We start from the raw sequence: 16,898 nt of genomic DNA on the forward strand, positions 1-16,898 counted from the left end.
AATGAGTCTTCCCTACTGTCTTCTCTGACCTCTCCTGCCATAGGCTAGTGAGAAAAGGTCCTGATGTGGGTATTGAGTTTCTACGACAAGAAGTAAGGAAAACACCGCATTAAACAGCTGATCTTTCTTATCATGAAAGAAAAATTCCCCAAGACAGGCCAGTGTTTCAGAAAGTAGTGTGGCAGAAATTCAGCTTTTTTAGACACTGATCTAATTTATAAAAACTAAAGGAAATCTCACAGAACTGTCAACAACCTTCTCCAGTTTTAATTCAAGGGGATGTGATACTCTTCATGGTCCTCTAATTACATTAAAGGAAAAAAATTAGTGGAGACTAAAGGCTACTTTCTGTCAGCTTCAGAAAAAAAAAACCATGAACTTTTTTGGGTTATTACCACTCTATAAATCACTCTCAGAGGCCAGCAAAAGGAGTATCTCACACCTGACAATCACAAGCTGGAAAGTGCTGAGGTCCCCTAAGGATAAATATAATATAAGATTTGTCTGGGGTATACCAGTAGGAAGAACTTGCGGAACTCACAATCAGGAATTATTGTCCTTGATTTCTCTTCATATGATGTTATTTTTCTAGTCACACCTCAGTCACTAAGAAAAAAAGAAGGGATAAGTAGTCAGGAACAAGATGACAACAAAGCTGCACTGAGACATAGGTACATGTGGACTGTAAGAAAAAACTGTGCAAAACTGTACCAAAAATGGTAAAAAAGGTTTAACCAATAAAACCAGAAAGAAATGAAAGCACTGCTCATGGTATGCACACAAACGAATCTACAGGATTTATTCTCTAGACATTAAAATGGTTGAAACAAAAATTGCAGAAATAAGGAAATGACAGAGAGTGCACATTTTGTGCAGCCCTCAGGTCACTCTAATGCCTCATGACATCCTCACTCTTCCTCTTCTATCTTCTTGCCGTGAATGTCACGGCTCTTGGCTCGGAGCTTGTTGACCTGTGACTCTGCAATGTCAGCCCGCTCCTCGGCCTCCTCCAGCTCATGCTGGATCTTGCGGAACTTGGACAGGTTCACATTGGACAGCTCCTCCTGTGTGGGGAGAGGGAGTCAGGGGTGAGGAGCCCAGGGCAGGGGCTGCATTCCTGCTGCAAGTCAGCCTTGTGGGGCTGCAAATCTCCAACACCCTCCTGCCACTGCTCACACATCAGCTTCACACAGAGCTCCTCATCCCTTCTCAGGACCCTACTGGGACAAGCTCCACCAGGACTGTGTCACATGTGAGGAGCAATTTCACCCTTCAATTTATCATTTCTGTACTTATTCTCACACTATTTCTCTGTATGAGTTATTGGAAACCTTCTGCTGCTTATTATTAGCAGAGATTAAGGAACTCATCAGTCACTGGGTGTGGCCCCTGGTTTGTTTACTCAAGACTCCTGTGTGAAAAAGGCTGCAGATCTTCCCTTAATGAATGTCCCTGACTGCAGAGTGCCCAGAGCTCACCAAGGCCTTGACAAACAATAAGAAAGCAGCATGGCCAACAAGTTGTGTCTCAGGAGTTTCTTTCATACCCCTCTCCTGGTATTCAGACTTATACAATGTGTATCTTGCCCCAATGGAATGTGGGCTTTGCCCTTTCTCCAAGCGATACTTACAGCCTCCTCAGCTTGTCTCTTGTAGGATTTCACTTTCATTTGCAACTTGTCCACCAGATCCTGCAGCCTCAGCACATTCTTCCTGTCTTCCTCAGACTAAAGCAGTTGGTAAAAAGATTAGAGAGTCAATTCCGATTTTGCATCACGTGAGGTTAACAATTCCCCTTGGGGATGGATTGTGCAAAATGTGACTCACTGTGAGAAGGCCCAGTGAGAGCAGGAGAGCTCCTGCCTTACCTGGTAGGTGAGTTCCTTCACCCTGCGCTCGTACTTGCGCACACCCTTCACGGCTTCAGCGCTGCGCTTCTGCTCAGCATCAACCTCCCCTTCCAGCTCCCGCACCTGCAAGGACAAGCCCAGCCCTGCAGCTGCCCTGCCAATGTCTCTCCAAGGAGGGACACGCTCCCTCAGGCACAGCCCCAGCCCTACACACCCTGGCCTCCAGCTTCTGGATCTGCTTCTTCCCTCCCTTCAGTGCCAGCTGCTCGGCCTCTTCCAGACGGTGCTGCAGGTCCTTCACTGTCTGGTCCAGGTTCTTCTTCATCCTCTCCAGGTGGGCACTGGTGTCCTGCTCCTTCTTCAGCTCTTCTGCCATCATGGCCGCCTGATCAGAGCAAAAGGTCAAAGCCATTTTGGGGCTGGAGATATTTTGGGGAGAGTACATTCACCATCAGCAATGCCAGGAGTGTCCAACTCACATCTGTGATGGCCTTCTTGGCCTTCTCCTCAGCATTGCGGGCTTCCTGGATGGTATCCTCCATTTCACTCTGGATCTGGGAAATGTCTGTTTCCAGCTTCTTCTTGGTGTTGATCAGGCTGGTGTTCTGTGCAACAGGAAAGACAAGATTCCTACTGTCACAAACGCCTCCACATCAAGGCCTGAAAATGTGGCTGTGGTTTAGGAAAGACTTTAGTGGAAGAGACTTCTTTAGCACCAGAGCAGTAAACCAGATATTGAGGGCTGGACGGAGGGGACATATTGCAGCACATTTCTTCAAATGTTTACACAGGAATCACTTAAAAGATGAATAACAATTTCAGTCTTTGTTATAACCTGTGAATGGGAAAAATTTCCAGCAGTGCCTGACCTGGGTGTGGAGGAGCTGTGCACGTTCAGTGGCATCCAGAAGCTCCTGCTCAGCCAATTTCCTCGACCGCTCTGTCTGCTCCAGGGCTGCCCGGAGCTCCTCAACTTCAGCCTGCAGCAGGTTTGCTCTGCGCTCCACCATGGCCACCTGCTCCTTCAGGTCATCCTGTGTCCTGAGAGCATCGTCCAGGTGCAGCTGAGTGTCCTGGAAAGGGAGACAAGGGGGATTACCAGGCATCAGTGGGTGCTTGAATGGTAAAAATGTCATGAATCGCATTTCTCTTTTTGTAGCTCTGCTGAACGGACCTTGAGCACAGCCTGGGTGTTCCTCAGGTTCTTCTGTGCCTCTGCAGCCTGGCGGTTGGCATGGCTCAGCTGGATCTCCATTTCATTCAGGTCTCCCTCCATCTTCTTCTTCAGCCTCAGGGCTTCATTCCTGCTCCTGATCTCAGCATCCAGGGTGCTCTGCATCGAGTCCACAATTCTGAGGTGGTTTCTCTTCAGCTGGTCAATCTCCTCATCTTTCTCTGCTATCTTCCTATCAATCTCAGACTTCACTTGGTTGAGTTCAAGCTGCAGGCGCAGGATCTTCCCCTCCTCATGTTCCAGGGAGGCCTGCACAATTCAGCACAAAGAATGTTTTACTTTCAAAATAATCTTTCATGCAGTTCCATATGAAAGGAAGGCTTAGATCCTGCTCTCTCTCCAAAGGCCTACACCCATACTCGTGGTGGGGCCATTATTAATTAGCCTTGTCTGTACCTCAGCTTCCTCCAGGGACGCTTGCAGTTCGGATTTCTCTGTCTCAATCTGCTTCTTGACTTTCTCCAGCTCATGAATGGCCTTTCCTCCCTCCGCAATCTGCTCCGTGAGGTCGGAAATCTCCTCTGTGGGCACAAAGATCAATGGCATGGTCAGGCACAGAGCAGAGTGGGAAGGGCTCTGCCCCACCAAGGGGACAGGCATCTCTGCAGACCTGCAGGCACAGAGCCATGAACAATGGTGGGAATGGCTGATAGTGAGAAAGGCCAGGGAGGAGCAGAGGGCCAGGGACTTACGCTGCAAGTTCTTGTTCTCCCGCTTCATTGTTTCCAGGTGGTCCAAGGACTCCTCATAGGCATTCTTCATCTTGAACAGCTCCGTGCTCAGAGAGCGCGACTCCTTCTGCGAGGCCTCCAGTTCAGCCTGCGTTTCCTCATACTTCTGCTTCCATTCTGCCAGGATCTGAAGAGAAACGGGGGGTGAGTAGGGCTGTGGCCATCACAGGGCCCTGCTCTGACCAGGAGTGCTGGTGCTGGAGGCCAAAAGACCTTGTCAAAGTTCTTCTGCTTCTTATCCAGAGCAGCACAGGCAGCATTGGATCTCTCCACATCAATCATCAGGTCCTCCACTTCATTCTGCAGCCTCTGCTTTGTCTTTTCCAGGGAGGCACATTTGGCATTGACTGCCTCAACATGCTCCTCTGCATCCTGCAGGCGCTGGGCCAGCTTCTTCCTGAAGGAGACAAGCACAGTTGCATTTTAGAGCTTGGAAGCTTGTCAGTTCTATAATGTCATAAGAGCACAGGTTTTTCTATTTGAGGGTTTTTAGCCAAGCACTTTTCACAGATATTTAAGGATTTATCCTTTTTTGTGTCCTTTCACCTAGGGACGATTAGACATGCCTTATCACTTCTAATGACTATGTTTTCTAGTTCCAATCTCTCTTTTTCTCTTCCTCCCTCTTTCTCCTTTTTTTTACAGATACACTATTATCCTTGCCTTTATACACACATTATACCCTCAGAGATTCAAATTTCCCGTGACTATTTTCAGTCTTCTCCCGTCATTTCCCATTCTGCTTCCCCACGTACTTGGCCTCCTCAAGCTCCTCCGTGCGCTGAATCGCGTCCGTCTCGTATTTGGTTCTCCACTGGGCCACTTCACTGTTGGCCTTGGACATGGCTCGCTGAAGCTCTGCCTTGGCCTCCTGCTCCTCCTCATATTGTTCCCGGAGCAAGTCACAGTCATGACGAGCAGACTGCAGGGCGTGTGCCAGGGCGTTCTTGGCCTGTGGGGACATTGGGTTTGGCAAACTTGAATACTTATCTTTAAATCCCTCTTGACTCTGAACTTGAAAGTGAAAACTGAATGAAACTCTATTTGGGCAAATGTATAGCTTGGAGCTGGTGAAGCACTCGTTGACATATTCTGGAGCATCAGGAAGCATTAGTGATGGCTCCACTGGGGATAGTAATCTGCTGCTTGTTTAAACACGTGGCTGAATCCTGTCTCAGAGAGGATCATCAGAATTTCATGGAAACCTTGTGGATTACTTCCTCCAGCACCTAAAATATTGTGCTTCCTTCCCTCTCTAGAGGAAGAGTGAGAGGCTGTGCATTAGTGCTATTCCCTCCAGTCCTATGTGTGTTTGGGGAAAGAACACTGAAGCAGTCTAGCGCAAGTCAGTATTCTGCAGATGTTTTTGGGGGTGATGTAGGCTGTGGATAGTGGGGTATTTCCAGACCTTGATTTCTTCCTCTAGATGTCTCTTGAGTTCCTCAATCTGTTGGGTAAATCCTTGCTTGCCCCTAGACAGCTGAGAGATCAGAGCATCTTTCTCCTCCACCTGGCGGGAAAATTCACCTGGAAAAGGAAAGGAAAAAAAGGATGCACACTGTTACTCCTACGACACCTTCTGCTTGTAAAGCCATGTAACCTGTAATGGCCTGGAGAACTTATACCAGTTGCCACCTTGTACTCTCTGGCTCACTCAGGGCGTGCAGGTACTGCAACTGAAATTTGGGAATGAGGATGTCTCACCTGACTCTGTCTGCAGACGAGCTCTTTGTGTATTGAGGTCGTTGATCATGCGCTGATTCTGCTCCTCCTTAGTTTTAAGCTCACTCAGCTGATCTTCCAGCGTGCGGCACATCTTCTCCAGGTTGGCCTAGAGAGGAAACACAGGAAAGGAAAAGAGATGATGATCTGCGCTCTGCCTTATTGTCAGTGTGAAGATTTTGTTTCTGGGAATGAGTGTTGCAGAGGCAGCTTTTGTGCCACACTTTGTCCCTGTGAGCATTTTCTCCTGCAACTCCATACCTTGGCTTTGGAGACAGACTCCATGTTGCTGGCCAAGTCATCAATCTCCATCTTCAGCTCACTCTTCTCCTTCTCCAGCTTCTGCTTCACGCGTTGCAGGTTGTCGATCTGCTCGCCCAGCTCAGCTGTGCTGTCCGCGTGCTTCTTGCGCAGGGCAGAAGCCGTGGCTTCGTGCTGCAGCGTGGCCTCTTCCAGGTCACGGCGCATCTTCTGGAACTCTGCCTCACGCTTCTTGTTCATCTCCACCTGAGCTGCTGTGGCCCCTCCTGCTTCTTCCAGGCGCTCGCTGATCTCCTCCAGCTCCCTGGACAGGTCAGCGCGATGCTTCTCTGCTTTAGCGCGAGAGGTTCGCTCTGCCTCAATCTCCTCCTCCAGCTCCTCAATGCGGGCCTGCAGAACAGCAGGGACCCTTCACAGCCGTGCCCTCCTCCTGCCTGAGCTGAGCCTGAGCAAGGCAGGGCAAAAGGAACAGAGACTTGCCTGCAGCTCCTTGATCTTCTTCTGAAATTGCATGCCCAGGGCCTGTTCATCCTCAATCTTGCTCTGGATCTGGCTGATTTCAAAGTCTTTCCTTTGGGACAAGTGAACCGTGTTAGAGCACAAAGAAACAAGACAAGTGCTGCAGCCCAGCACTCACGGGCCCCAGAGCCACACTTACTTCTTCAGTTTCTCATCCAGCTGCTGCTTATCATTCTCCAAATCCATGATGCTGTCCTGGGCCAGCTTCAGGTCTCCTTCCAGTTTCCTCTTTGCTCTCTCCAGGTCCATGCGCAGTTTCTTCTCTTGCTCCAGGGACCCTTCCAGCTAAACACAAGACCATCAGGGCTCTGCCAGCCAGTTTGGACTCCATACCTGTCCTCTTCCTGCTCTATATCTGTGTGCTTACATCATCCACTTGCTGTTCCAGCTTGGTCTTGGCTTTGGTCAGAGTATTGACTTTGTCTTCCTCTACCTGCAGGTCATCCAGGGTCTGCTGATGCGCCTCTTGGAGGGCTTTCTTCTCCTTTGTCAGCTTGGCAATTGTCTCATCCAGAGCTGCCATCTCCTCAGTCAGGTTTTTCACCTTTGAGAAGAAGGGAGCAAATATAAATAAAGGAACTAGCTATAGATGTCCTGCAATGGCACACAACCCATTTTCTTGAGTGTGAGTGACAGGTTCTACCTCATACCTTGTTTTCAGTGGCATGTTTTTCCTTCTCCACCTTGGCCAGTGTTAGCTCAAGGTCATCAATATCTTTCTTCAGCTCTGAACATTCATCCTCCAGCTTCCTCTTCTTGGCTGTCAGCTCAGCATTGATTTCCTCTTCTTCTTCAGCCCTTTCTGTCAGCTCCTTAATTTTGGCTTCCAGCTGGATTTTGTTTTTGATGAGCTGGTCGCACCTTTCCTCAGCATCAGCCAAGCTATCTGCTTCCTGGTGGACAGACAGAAATTTGTGGGTTCTGATGTTTTGAACTTTCTCTACTCTTTTATTACTGAGTAACAGCTGAACATGACATTCAATTCCAGTAACAGAGGGATCTTGAGTGGTGTCTACTGGTAAGCCTTGTCATTTGGAATTCAATATTTATTCCAAAGTTTTTTGTCTCCTAAATATGTCTCCCAGTGTGACTAGCTATGAGAATGCCTGATAACACTCACAAGCAGAATGAAATAGGGGTTACTTCAGTTTCTAGTTTCAGCAGCAGTAATGGCTTGGAGTAGTTTTCTCATGGTAAAAATATGCAATATCTTCTTCTGTTTAATTGACTAGTTAACTTTATAGTATTTCAGCAATAGAAGTTTTATGACAATACTTCAGTGCAGAAAGATTTGGGTTTTTTTGGTCAAATTGTGTTTTCCTTATTGAGTTTGGAGAAAAAGTAGGTTATTCTCAGGTTTGCTTTTACAGTGTTAGACAGAAACACTGGTTTGAAAATTATTTCTCTTCGATCTCCAAGTTCTCCGCTGTTCAATACACATTGTCTGGTGCTACGTGGCTCTTTCCTCACACAACAGTAATGGTGAGTGCCATATGGGTCAGCCAGCAGTCTCACTATTCCCCTGCTGGTGCCTGTTTACTCAACATTCGAGTGCCTCAGAGTGTGTGATTTAGACTGTTTTCTTCTACCCATTAATTCCTGTAAGTCTTTTTGCAGGACAAGAAGCATTCTGACAGTACATCATTCTTTTTCCAGAGGAAAATGAACAGTGATACTCACAGCCTGCACTTGGAGCTGCAGGTCATTTTTCTCCTGCACCAGGGCCACCATTTTCTCTTCCAGCTCCTTCCGCTTTGCCTCAGACTTTGCAAGCTCTTCCTTGGTTTTCTCAAATTCTTGCTTCATGTTGGCCATTTCTTTCTCAGACTCTGCACTCTTCAGCAATGGCTTGATCTTGAAGAACAGCTTCATCCATGGCCAGTGTTTGACATTCATGAATGAGCGAACGTTGTACTGGATGCAGAAGATGGAGTCCCTGAAAACAAATCCACATGGTTATTGAATATCCCGTGTTTGGTGAATTTTGTCTCAATTTGCCAGCTACCATTAGAACATAACAAATGAGGGAGATGTATCTACCTCCGCTCCACCATTCTCTGGTACTCCACTCTCATCAGGAAGCCTCTGGACCTGGCTTGTATCATGGTCATAATCTCTGCCAGTTTCTCATCTCTCATCTCCTCTAGCACACCTATCAGTCCAGCTTTGAAGAACACCTTGAGAAAGGCAAGATTGTAGTACATCAGTGTTGGTAGTGCATTACTGGGGCACACTATATTTTAATACAGAACTTCATTCTACCTTGGTGTGCCCAAATCTGTACTGGGTGTGGTCAACATCAATGGACCCAAGGAGCTTCTCTGAAGCCTTCTTGTTATCCATGAACTGACCTTCTGGAATAGCACTGGCATTAAGTACTCTGTATCTGTAGGAGAAAGCATAACATTAAGAAATCAACAGTTCTGAAACCATCACTGTGATTGAACGTCACTGCCTACTCAGCAACAGCAAAATAATATCATGTTCATGAATAATATCACAAGAATGCATTCTTTCAAAACAGTGAAAGACATGAAAGACATTGCAAGAGAGTGCAAGAACCATTCATACCATTAATTAAGAGTCCAAGTGACTCCTCACAATCAGCATAAAATAAATCATAAATTCCCAACAAAACATGACAATGTAAAATGTAAAGATTGTTAAGATGATTAGTCTCTTCAGCTTGCTCTGAGTTGGCAGAAAGGTTGAGAGCTCTCACCTCTGTTTGAAGTCAGCATAAAGGACTCTGCTGGGGAACCCTTTCCTGCAGATCCTGATCCCTTCCAGCACGCCGTTACAGCGCAGCTGGTGCAGCACCAGCTCGTGCTCCATGGCACCTGACAAATACCACCATTAGTGACCACCCTGCTGTTTGACACTCAGGAGAAGAGCTTCTGCTGCTCAAGCTTTCCTCCCCTTGGCTTGCCTTACCAGGTGTTTTAGTTTCATTGGGGATGATACAGCGCACAAAATGGGGGTGAGTGCTTCTCAAGTTAGCCATCAGCTTGTTCAGATTTTCCTGTGAGATTAAAAGGAAGAGTTCAGGCTTAACCTAGTAAGAACCCCATGCCTATTTATGATGTGCATTAAAAAAATTAGTCTTTCTGGGTCTTCAGCTATAGGAAATACATAATTATGTTGGTGTAAAAATTTTATAAATATGCATCTGACTCTTAGTGAATACAGGTTGTCTTCTGACTGCAATTTACTGAACTCCTATGTTATTTAAGTAGATATTTTAATGAGGAAATGAATTCTGCTCTTACTCTGAAAAGAGCTGAGACAGTCTGGAAGGAAGAACCCTTCTTCTTGCCTCCCTTCTTGCCACCACCACCACTAGCCTCTGAAAGTCACAGAAAAGAAAAAGAAACATTATTTATTATGAGCAATAAACACTGGATACTACAAAACACAAATCCACTTTATATTCCTTGTGGTTTTAGCTTTAATTCTAAGAAAACCATGCCATAATAAAAATAACATTTGCAGAAAACGCACCCGCATCTGCTCCACCATAGTTGGCAAAGAGTAAAGCCAGGGTCTTCACAGATGATTTCTGGTACAACCCTATGACAGTTTCATTCAGAGGGTCCTTGTTCTTCTCCAGCCACCCAGTGATGTTGTAGTCCACTGTGCCAGCATAGTGCACCAGGGAGAAGTGGGCCTCAGCCTTGCCTTTGGCAGGCTTGGGCTTCTGGAAGTTGTTGGACTTGCCCAGGTGCTGGTCATAGAGCTTGTTCTTGAAAGAGGTGTCAGTTGCCTTAGGGAACATGCACTCCTCTTCCAGGATGGAGAAGATGCCCATGGGCTGGGAGAAATCACAAGAAGTTACAAGGGAAGGTTAATGGAAATGTTCAACGTCACATTAGATGGGATGTTCTTCTGCCTGGTCTAGTGGAAGGAGTCCCCCACCATGGTAGGGGATTGGAACAAAATGTTCTTTATGGTCCCTTCCTACCCAAAACGTTCTGTGACTCTATGACAATGACAAGAAACCAGTGCTATGAACATCAAAGTCTGGTTGTACTATTGGCAGCATCTCATCCTGGATGAAAGCCTGGGTTTACCACGAGTTGTCCTCAGTCAAAGACTTTATTTCTGCCATCCCTTGCCTCCCTGCAGCCTATCTTCGTGGAACTGGTAGGAATGTCTATCCAGCTCACATGAGAATTGGTTGTAGAATTGGGGAAGCAATGATAAAGAGAAAAATATGGGGAAAAGCAGCTACAAGGGGCTTTGTACTTTGGTGAGGTCAGGTGATATGATATTTATTTCTCAAATTTGTCTGTGGACTTTGGATCTGACTGTGCCTCAGAAACATCACAGAATTCCAACCGCCATCATATCATGCAAGGGAAAGGTACCTTCTCAATGAGCTCAATGCAGGCAGCCAGGTCCATGCCAAAGTCAATGAACTCCCATTCAATGCCCTCCTTCTTGTACTCCTCCTGCTCCAGCACGAACATGTGGTGGTTGAAGAACTGTTGCAGTTTCTCATTGGTGAAGTTGATGCACAGCTGCTCAAAGCTGTTGAACTGCCCAAAGCAAGGAAAGGTGCACAGGTTCTCAAGGTGTGCCAAAACACGCAGGCCTTTGCTGCCATTCTCCTAAGGCTGTTTGAAGTTGAAATACCGCTCCCGACCCTACTATACCACTATGTGTTTCTACTCTAACACTCACTGTCCTTGAAGGACACTTTCATTATTACTTTGCAAATCAAGCCAAAAGTGTCAATTCTTTTTCACTGTGGTACTCAGCTGCAAGTCTTTGGTAAGCTCAGTAGCCCCATGGTGTCAGTTCTCTGAGCTGCTGGATGGTAGAAACCTCCTGAGTCTCCCACCCAAGAATTTCCCAGGTCTCAGAACAAAAATCTGGGGGGTTGTCTTCTGACACAGAAGTCCTTGCATCATCACTGCATTCACAGAACAGGAAACACACTGTGAACTTGCCAGACCACTGCCTCTACAAGAGCATCCACCCCTTTGGCTCATAGCTGTGTGAGCCTTAGTCCTCTGTGTGTTCCTGTGTCCTCCTGAGCCCTCCTTGCCCATTGCTTGACTGTGGTGTCAAACCCTTGCTCCTTACATCAAAGATCTCAAAGCCAGCAATGTCCAGGACACCAATGAAGTACTGCCTGGGCTGCTTCGTGTCCAGCTGTTGGTTGATACGAACAACCATCCACAGGAACATCTTCTCAAACATTGCCTTGGCCAGGGCACCCACTGAATTGTTCACCTACAGCAGAGGAGACAGGATTGGAATTACCTCTGAGGGGCAAAGAAAAATGTGACATGGTCCTTCCAGCTGTGCATTTTTGACTGTCAGATGTTACCTGTGTCACGTTTTGACCTTTGGTCACGTATTCATTCCCAACCTTGACTCGGGGGTAACACAAGGCCTTGAGAAATTCAGCTGAGTTGAGGCCCGTTAGGTAGGCAGCCTTGTCAGCCACTAGAGGTGGGGAGAGAGAGAAAAGCCTTTGTTCATGGACCATCTCTGTACTTCATGTGTTGTGAACAACTTTGCTGTTCATGTTCTAGGAATGGAAGAGGATTTGTCTCATTCCATATTGAAGGCCTGTGAAGCAATGCAAATTCTGGACACTACTGATGGTGGTCTTTGAAGGCAAGAACAAGTATGGCTTGGATAGGAAGAGCCTGAACCTGGAATTTCCCAGAACAACAACCAAAAGCCACTAGCAGGACATAAGGCAAGGCATATTCTCTTTCTGTGGGAAGGGGATTTGTGGGTAGCACAGCTTGCAGGAGTTATTTCTAAGAAAGCACAATTGCCCATCAGTGTCTATTAGTGCTTGGATGTTTTCAAGAGAGAGAGAGATATCCTGTGTTGAAATTGAAGTTTCTGCTTTCAGGCAGCATGATTCTGGGGAGCCACCATTGGATAAAATAATGGGACTTCCCATGACTAGGAAAGCACCTCTGCAGTTAGAGGGAGCAGGGGCAAAAAAGAAATTCTCTCTGTGGTATGTGGGGACTCAGGCCACTGCAGTGTGCCTCTGGAGGCTAACATATCACCTCTGGAGGCAGAGAAGGGCACAAATCAGCCCCTGGATTTGCTGGTACCTTCTGTGCCATCAGGCTCTGCCTGCTCCTCTCGTTGCTTCTGCTTGAACTTCAGGTTCCCATAGTGCATGACAGCCCCTGTCAGCTTGTAGATGGCCGTTTTCTCATCTGCAGTGAAGCCCAGGATGTCAATGGCACTCTGCAGTTAAAATAATGAATTCAAAGATGTGTCCTTAGTGGGTCAGAGATGTAACCCTCAAGACGTGCTCTCTAGGTACCTTGTTGCTGTGTTACTTACATCTGTAGCCATCAGCTCCTCCTGGTCATCAATGCTGGGCACAGTGACCTCCCCTTGACTCACAAAGTGGAAATCGTAGGGGTTGGTGGTAATGAGGAGCATGTCTGCAAATAGGAAAAGGCAAAGCATAGGTTTACTTTTGCCAACAGGTAAGAGAGGGAGCTGTTCCTAAGTGATCAACCCCAAAAAGTCATAATGCTTTTTCCTACCAATTAGCTCCGGCTTCTTGTTGGACATGATCTGATAAAAGATGTGGTAGCTCCTTTCCGCCTTGAGCTGGAAAGTGACTCTGGACTTCTCCAGCAGATCTGGCAAGGATGGTAGAAAGAGTTAGGCACTTGTGGGAGTGTACATGGAGATGGGAATTTGGGAAGGGATGGGAGCAGTCCAGGAGAATCTCTTACAAGTTTCAATGTCAGCAGAAGCCAGTTTGCCTGTGGCACCAAAATGGATTCTGATGAATTTGCCCTGTGAAGCAGAAGCAGCAGCAGGTCAGCCTGGATGTGTTCTGCTGATGTCCCCTTTGCATGAAGAACTCTTCAGGCATCAAGGGCGTTGCCATGAGCAGGGGGAGACATATTATCCAAAGCAAGAACTCACAAAGCGTGAAGAGTTGTCGTTCCTCACGGTCTTGGCGTTTCCAAAGGCCTCCAGCAGTGGGTTGGCGCTGATGATTTGATCCTCAAGCGTTCCCTGCAGGGACATCATTATTCAGTCACTGTGTTGGGTTGACAGGGCAATGACAGGCCAAGCATTCAGTCTGTCCCTCCTGACTCACCTGCATTTTGCCTGATGTTTGTTCTTCCTTTTTCTTCTCTCCACTGGCTGCAATTGTTGCAAAGTACTGGATGACACGCTTGGTGTTCACAGTCTTCCCGGCCCCGGATTCTCCGCTGCCAAAGCCAAGAGAGAAGCAGAGGGTGCGTGGTCAGGCAGGAGGGGCCCTGGCACCGGGCAGCCCTGTGGGGACCCGCGCAGGGGGGTACCTACGTGATCAGGATGGACTGGTTCTCCCGATCTGTGAACAAGGCAGAAAAGAAGATATTATTTTGAATGCACTGGCAATTGGCAGCTGATTTCTTTCATAAGCCTATATGCCTTCACCCATTTTGAATATTTTCATGTTCCCAGCCTCAGCTGGGATGTTTACATCTCTAACCTCCAATGGTGTCTGGTGTAGCATACATGCAATTCTTTTTCTGGATATTCCCTTCATGTCATACTCTTCATTTTGTTTATGTCAAATGATTTCAACTAAGGATCCATTTTGTAGAGTTACTGATTAAATGGTCTATCAGTAAGCTGAATTGAAGTGGAGCATGTGCTTCTCATAATCCTTACTACATAGGAACAACCATTCCTGATCAGTCCACAAGACCCTCTAAATAGTTTTTATGTTGGATCCCAATTGATTGGTGATGAAATAAAATTACAGGAACATCATAAACATGTAGGAACCTTTATCAGCATAGTCTTCTCTGTAATACTGAAATTTTGGTACTTCCAGAGCTAGAGTTAATGTATCTCTTTTCAATAGCTTGAGCTGAGTTTGTTTCCCACAATTTTGTCTGCTTTCTTAACCCATGCTCATTTATTTTTGTGTCTCATTTTTATGCTCCATTTTTGAACCACTCAATGATGAAGGAAAAAATATGTTTCTGGTGTCGAGTTTGTTTCATAATGTACTCTGTCTTTTTTGTTCATCTTATCTTTGCCATGCATAATTTTATAAAGTAATAAAAATCTTCCTTCTAGACTTACCAGCACAGCCTGTCCTACCTTTGGGAAACCTTTTCATCTTCCTCTTTACCTGTTCCACTTTACTACATTCTTTTGTGAAGAAGGAAGTCTGAAAATGCATATGACACACCAGGTACCAAGACACCCCTTGTATATAGCAATGCTTTCTGTTTTGGTCCCTGTTTCTTTCTCAGTGATCTCCAGGCTTCAGCTTTTTATTTTGTAGATTTATGATGCTTCAGCCAAAATTTTGAAGCAATATTAGAAGATACTTACAAAAATTCTTGGCAGTGAGTTTTTTTCCCCGTGGCATTTATTTTACACTCCTGTTCACAAAAATTTCTTGCAATTTCACAGAATAGGAACTTAGTGTAATAAAGTCCCCCTGAAATTCTTTGTTATTAGACTTCATTTTTGCTGACCTTAAGAACTTAGTCAAATCAGAAATATTTTCATCACTTCCAGATTATTTTTAAAAATGCTGAACAGTTGAAGGCTCAGAACCAGCCCTTTGAGAGTTGCCATTCAGACCAGTCTTCAATCCAGCTCATCATCCACTTGTTTTGCCCTCCCTCCCTGAGCTTGCCTATGAGGATATCAGGGAAACAGCATCAGGACCCTTGCTGAAATCCAGGTAGACAATTTCCATTGCTCTCCCCTCATATCTCAATGCAGTTATCCCATTGTAGAAAGAAATCAGGTTGATTAAGCATAATTTCCCTTTGGTGAAGCCATGCTGACTACTCATGATCAAATTCTTGTATTCTGCATTTTTACAGATAGTCTCCAGGATAAGCCATTCTGAAACTCAAGTGAGGCCGACAGGCCTGTAGTTCCATGGATCTTCCTTTTTGCCCTCTTTGAAGACTTGTGACATTTGCTTTCTTCCAGTCCTCACACACATCTCCTGACTGCCATGACCATTCCAAGGTGAATGAGAGGCCAAGATATGATGCCCTCCAGCACTTGCAGGTGCATCCCAGTTGGATGAACTTGTGGAAGTCAGCTTTGACTAAATGATCTCTAACCTGATCTCTTCACCCAAAGGAAAGTCTTCATCATTTCCAATGACAAGAGAGAATGCACTCCCACAACACTATTATCTACTTTGCCATCAGGAGACTTTTTCTCCTTTGTGAGTGTTTACAGCCAAGTGATTTTAAAGAAAATCATGAAACTCACCAGTCAGCATGAACTGATAGGCATTGTCAGAGATGGAGAAGATGTGTGGAGGGGCCTCCTGGCGCTTCTTGCCTCGGTAGGCCAACACCACCTCGGGGTTGTACACCGGCAGCCACTTGTAGGGGTTGACAGTGACGCAGAAGAGACCCGAGTAGGTCTGCAAGGAAGGGACACAGCACGTTGCCTTGCCCTGAGCCTGGCCCAGCAGCTCCTGAGGCTGCCCAGAGGAAGCTGCTGCTGCCACTTACGTAGATCATCCAGGCTGCGTAACGCTCTTTGAGGTTGTACAGCACAGCGGGTTCGTGCAGGTGGGTCATCATGGCCATGTCCTCGATTTTGTCATACTTGGGAGGGTTCATGGAGAAGATTTGATCTTCTTTCACGGTCAGGGTCTGCCAAAAAACCAGAAAGATCCACACGTGTCACTTAAATCTCAAAGTGGAGATCAAATGTTGCCCTTGAGCCTTGTTTTTCACTCACCTCTCCCCCTTCAGTCTTGACAGTGACTTTGCCTGATTCCCTGCTCTCAATTTTGCCTTTCACAAAGGATTCTTTGGGATGAACCACAAAGACTGATGACTTGGCATCGAAAGGTTTGTTCTGAGCCTCAATTCTCTCCTTCTCCGATTTTCGGAGGTAAGGAGCTGCCTCCCCAAAACAAGCTAACTCAGCATCTGCAGAGGTCATGGCTGCAGTTTACTGAAGGCACATCAGCAGAGAACCCTGTGGAAGAAAACAAATGTAACATGAATAGATCATACTTGTATCTTGCTTGCAAGGACAGCTTTTCTAATGAATCAAAATTGAGCACTTACTAGAATTGCTAAAACTACCAAAAGTTGCCTTCCTTGTGTTTAATGGTTCAAACCCAGAAGAGAAAAATATAGTTTCATCCCTAAATAATATATAATAACCTTGTAAAAATTTATTTTATTTGTGTCTTTCTGTCTTACTGTACAGATTTTACTTTGCCTTTATGAATTGTTGTGTCATATTTGAGAATATGAAATATGTTAAAAGAACCTTTTTATTCTAGTATAAAATAATTTTTCAAAGTATAGATAGAATAAATTTTATAGCCTTAAATGCAGATGGAAAAACTTAGTTGGAAACCAGTTTCAAAGGAAAAAAATATATGCACATAATATCCAATAATGGGAATATCTAGTAGCTAGATCCAGTGCACTTACCTTGAAACTTTTCTAGTAGACAGGGCAGAGCACTGCAAAGACTCTTTTATAGAGTCTGGTTGGCAGGTGCTCTGCATTCTTCCCCTTTCTTCGGTCAAAACATTTTTTGGCAAACATTCTTTGGCAAGGCATTGTCTGGCAAACTG

The 16,898-nt window shown here is 45.8% G+C and overlaps 1 pseudogene; it reads right to left on the minus strand.

Moving 5' to 3' along the window:
• Positions 1-779: 779 nt before the first annotated feature.
• On the minus strand, positions 780-16,249 carry LOC131566105 (myosin heavy chain, skeletal muscle, adult-like; annotated as a pseudogene).
• Between the last annotated feature and the right edge of the window lie 649 nt (positions 16,250-16,898).

Source organism: Ammospiza caudacuta, chromosome 19, assembly GCF_027887145.1.
Source record: "Ammospiza caudacuta isolate bAmmCau1 chromosome 19, bAmmCau1.pri, whole genome shotgun sequence".
NCBI classification, from domain to species: Eukaryota; Metazoa; Chordata; class Aves; order Passeriformes; family Passerellidae; genus Ammospiza; species Ammospiza caudacuta.